This window comes from Ovis aries, chromosome 22, assembly GCF_016772045.2.
Source record: "Ovis aries strain OAR_USU_Benz2616 breed Rambouillet chromosome 22, ARS-UI_Ramb_v3.0, whole genome shotgun sequence".
In the NCBI taxonomy this organism is placed as follows: domain Eukaryota; kingdom Metazoa; phylum Chordata; class Mammalia; order Artiodactyla; family Bovidae; genus Ovis; species Ovis aries.
In genome coordinates this window covers 51,420,716-51,425,213 of record NC_056075.1, presented here as the reverse complement: position 1 = coordinate 51,425,213, position 4,498 = coordinate 51,420,716, and the positions used below count along the sequence as shown (strand labels likewise).

The 4,498-nt window shown below is 52.2% G+C and overlaps 1 pseudogene; it reads right to left on the bottom strand.

Moving 5' to 3' along the window:
- Positions 1-839: 839 nt before the first annotated feature.
- LOC101112616 (olfactory receptor 13A1-like) lies at positions 840-2,001 on the bottom strand (annotated as a pseudogene).
- Between the last annotated feature and the right edge of the window lie 2,497 nt (positions 2,002-4,498).

Genomic DNA, 4,498 nt, shown 5'->3' with positions numbered 1-4,498 from the left:
TGTAGTTCAGGCAAAAAAAAAAAAAAAAAAAGAAGCACTAAGACATGGTCAAAGAGACAGTCGTTACATGGATCTACAGTTCAAAGCAGAACCAGAGAAGGTTGAGTAAGGCCAGGTAGATTAGGGGTCAGACTGTGTGTGGTCAAGCAGAACAGGGGACAGTTCCATGAGGCCCAGGCAGAGCAGGACCCAGGCCATGCAAGGCCAAGGAGAATGTGGGTGAGCCTCGTGGGGTTCAGGCAGATGTGGGGACAGGCTCTGAAGGCCCAGGCAGAGCAGGACCCGCCATGTGATGCCAGATAACCAGCTGCAGGAGGCAGAAGGAGGGGATGTTGGGGAATATGAAGGAAGCTGAGGGAGGTGGCAAGGCAACTTGAAGATCAGGACCCGACCGTGCACTGAGAGAGGGTCTGTGCAGGGACCACAGAAGGTGAGAAGATACAGCCAGCGGCCCTTTCAGCTGGAGCTAGCACTGTGTGGCAGGTTGGGACAACCAAGGAAAAGCTGAGTTGAGAAGAACCTTGAGGAAGGTTTAGGGTCAGGTTCCTGGAGGCCATCTGTGTTATGCACCGAGCCTGTATCTCCGAACCGACCGAGAGAGCAAGTCCACCACAGTAATGCAAAGGCAAGAAGGGAGTTTACTTCTAGTGCACTAGGGCCCAAGTCTCTTCCAGCACAGTGGAATCCGACAAGAGCCCCGAACAAAGGAGTATGGCGGCTTATACACAGGCAGTTCTTTGTCTCAGTTACAGGAGTAGCTGGCATTACATGATTGGCCAGGCAGGATGAGCACATGTCCTGTCTCTTTCTGGTAAACATGCCTCAGGTCCTAGAGCCCGTCATTTGGTCCCTAACAATCTGGGGGTGGAGAGACGTTTCCCTGGATACAAGAAGCCCACCTCCCAGGACCTGGGTCTACAGTTCGGCAGCTGAGGACTTATTGGGTGCAAAGGGCCCCAACTCAAGGGTAAGGGTACTGAGAGGATGACAGCCAGCTGTTTCGCCTCCAAGCTGGTCTCAGGGAGGCAGCCCACGGACCCCGGGCAGAGAAGGGCTTGCACACGTCTCCCCAGGGCACGTTTAACCTCCATGTTCCTCAGAGAGTAGGTGATGGGGTTCCGAGTGGGGCTCAGCATCGTGTAGAGTGCTGCGGACCCCTTGCTTCTCTCAGGGCTACAGCTGGAGGCCGGGCTGATACAGGGGCAGAACAGTGCAGAGTAGTGCACGGAGACCGCCTGGAGGTGGGAGGAGCAGGTCGAGAAGGCCCGCTGCCTCCCTGCAGCTGAGCGGATGCGCAGATGCTGGTGACGAGGCAGCCATAGGGCACCAGGGTGAGCAGGAAATGGACGACTCCGTAGAAGGCATCAGCTAAGACGGTCAGGATGCTGTTCACGAGTGTGGGGCTGCAGGAGAGCAGCAGGAGTGGGGGGATCTCGCAGAAGAAGTGTGCGACAACGTTGGGGCCGCAGAAGGATGGCCGCGTCGTCAGCCCAGCGTGCAGTGACCCGTTGAGGGCACAGACAGCCCACACGCCCACGACCAGCGACCGGCACCGCGCGGGCTCATCCGCGAGCTGTAGTGCAGCGGGCGGCAGATGGCCGTGTAGCGGTCATAGGCCATGACGGTCAGCAGCAGCAGCTCGGAAGACGCAGACCAGGTGAGGAAGAACAGTTGAGCCATGCACCCAGGGAAGGAGATGGTGTTTTCCGCGGAGGCCAGGCCCGCCAGTGCCTTCGGCAGCGCAGAGGAGGTGCAGACAATATCCGTGGCAGCTAGGTTGCAGAGGAAAAAGCGCATGGGGCTTCGGAGGCTGGCGCTGCGGCTGACCACGGCAATGATCGCAGCGCTGCCCGTGAGCGCCACGATGTAGAGGAAGAAGCAGCCGAAAAGGGGCAGCTGCAGGCGGGGGAGCTCCGAGAAGCCCTGAAGCACGAACTCTGTCACCAGGGTCTCGTTGGGCCTTGTGGCCCAGCCGGGAGCAGCCCCAGGGCCGTGCTCCATGTGTGCACAGGCCTGTGACAGAGATCACACGACGCTGGTGCCAGACTCTACCCAGGTGATCGTCTCAGAAGGCAGCCTGGTTCTGGAAAGGGAGGGCTGATCCAACTCCTCCGCAGGAGTCTGTTTGTTCCTTAACTTCCAAATCCAGCACTCTCCCTAAAGCCATATACCCTTCATTGACTTCTTTCATTTTGCACTCCAAGAAACACTCCCCTCTATCGTTTCTAGCCCCATCCCCGTCCTCACTTCCGTGACTGTGGGCCACTTACAGCCTGAGCCCGTTCCCACCGCGCAGAGGCTGAGCCCCTCCCCCGGCCCACTCTCCCTGTTCCAGCCCCATCTCCGTAAGGGACATACAGCTGCTTTTCAGCTGTTCCCCCTGGGTCCCTATCTTTATCTTTTCTGAACGTGAGCTCCTTGCACTCCAGGACTGCCTCTGTGGCTGATCCTGCCCTCAGTCCGACATCACTCATATCTACCCCTCAACCGCAGAACTATGAACCGCAATTCTGCCTCAGACTACAGGCTTTCAAACTTGACAATCAAACCTGAACTGCTGGCCTTCGCCCCAGATGTGTTCATCGTGTGGTTATACAGCAGCACAAGGTAACTTACCCACCCTCCCAGCCACCCAGCCACCCAGAATCCCGGGTTTAGGCTTTGTGGCAACAGGACCTCACTTGGACCACATCAAGCTTTAGTTCCCAGTCGTGGGAGGTTCTCAGAATGTATTTGTTCCATGAGCCTTTGGTGGTCTTCTTACCTCTCAACCTCTGGTTCCCAAGGCCTACAGACAAAGCCTCCTGCACGATGTTCACAGAGGCCCCATCTCTCATTCACAGATATGTACCTGACTTCAAGCTTTTTGTCACCACCTGGATGTCCAGTTTCTCCCTCCAGCACCCTCCTATATGTTCCCATCTGGGTTCATGGTGACGCCCTGGGACGAAAACCTGATCCTGGCATTTCATTCCCCTCTGTGAAGGTCACTGAGACTTAGCAGAGTGCTCAGGTGAGAAATAACAGAAAAATAACCAAACTGATCACATGGACCACAGCCTTGTCTAACTCAATGAAATTATGAGCCATGCCGTGTAGAGCCACCCAAGACGGACAGGTCATGGTGGGAACTTGTGGCAAAACATGGTCGACTGGAAAAGGGGATGAAAAACCACTTCAGTATTCTTGCTTTAGGAACCCCATGAATAGTATAAAAAGGCAAAAAGATCGGACACTGAAAGATGAACTCCCAAGATCGGCAGGTGCCCGATATACTACTGGAGAAGAGTGGAGAAGTAATTCCAGAAAGAGTGGAAAGACAGAGCCAAAACAAGCACAGTACCCAGCTGTGGGTGTGACTGGTGACGGAAGAAGAGCCTGATATTGTACAGAACAATATTGCATAGGAACCTGGAACGTTAGGTCCCTGAATCAAGGTAAATTGGAAGCAGTCAAACAGATGTTGAGAGTGAACATCAACATTTTAGAAATCAGTGAACTAAAATGGACTGGACTGGGCAAGTTTAATTCAGATGACCATTATATCTGCTACTGAGGGCAAGAATCCCTTAGAAATGGAGTAGGCCTCAGAGTCAGCAAGAGAGTTGGAAACGCAGCCCTTGGGTGCAATGTCAAAAGTGACATAATGATCTCTGTTCGTTTCCAAGGCCAATATTTCAGTATCACAGAATCCAAGTCTATGCACCAACCACTAATGCCAAAGAAGCTGAAGATGAATGGTTCTATGAGGACTTACAAGACCTTCTAGAACTAACACCAAGAAAAGATGCCCTGTTCATCATAGAGGACTGCAATGCACAAGTAGGAAGTCAAGACGTACCTGGAGTAACAGGCAAGTTTGGCCTTGGAGTGCAAAATTAAGTGGGGCAAAGGCTAACAGAGTTTTGCCAAGAGAATGCACTGGTCACAGCAGACACCCCCTTCCAACAACACAAGAGACACATAGACATCACCAGATGGTCAACACTGAGATCAGATTGATTATATTCTTTGCGGCCAAAATGGAGAAGCTCTATACAGTCAGAAAAAGCAAGACTGGGAGCTGACTGTGGCTCACATCATGAACACCTTATTGCAAAATTCAGACTCAAATTGAAGAAAGTAGGGAAAACCACTAGACCATTAGGGTATGATCTAAATCAAATCCCTTAAAATTATACACTGAAAGTGACGAATAGATACACGTGATTTGATCTGATAGACAGAGTGCCTGAAGATCTATGGACAGCAGCTCGTGACGTTGAACAGAGGCAGCGATCAAGACCATCCCCAAGAAAAAGAAATGCAAAGAGGCAAAATGGTTGTCTGAGGAGGCGTTACAAATAGCTGAGAAAAGAAGAGAAACTAAAGGCAGAGGAGAAAAGGAACGATATACCCATCTGAATGCAGAGTTCCAAAGAATAGCAAGGAGAGATAAGAAAGCCTTCCTCAGTGATCAATACCAAAAACTAAAGGAAAACAGCAGAATTGGAAAGGC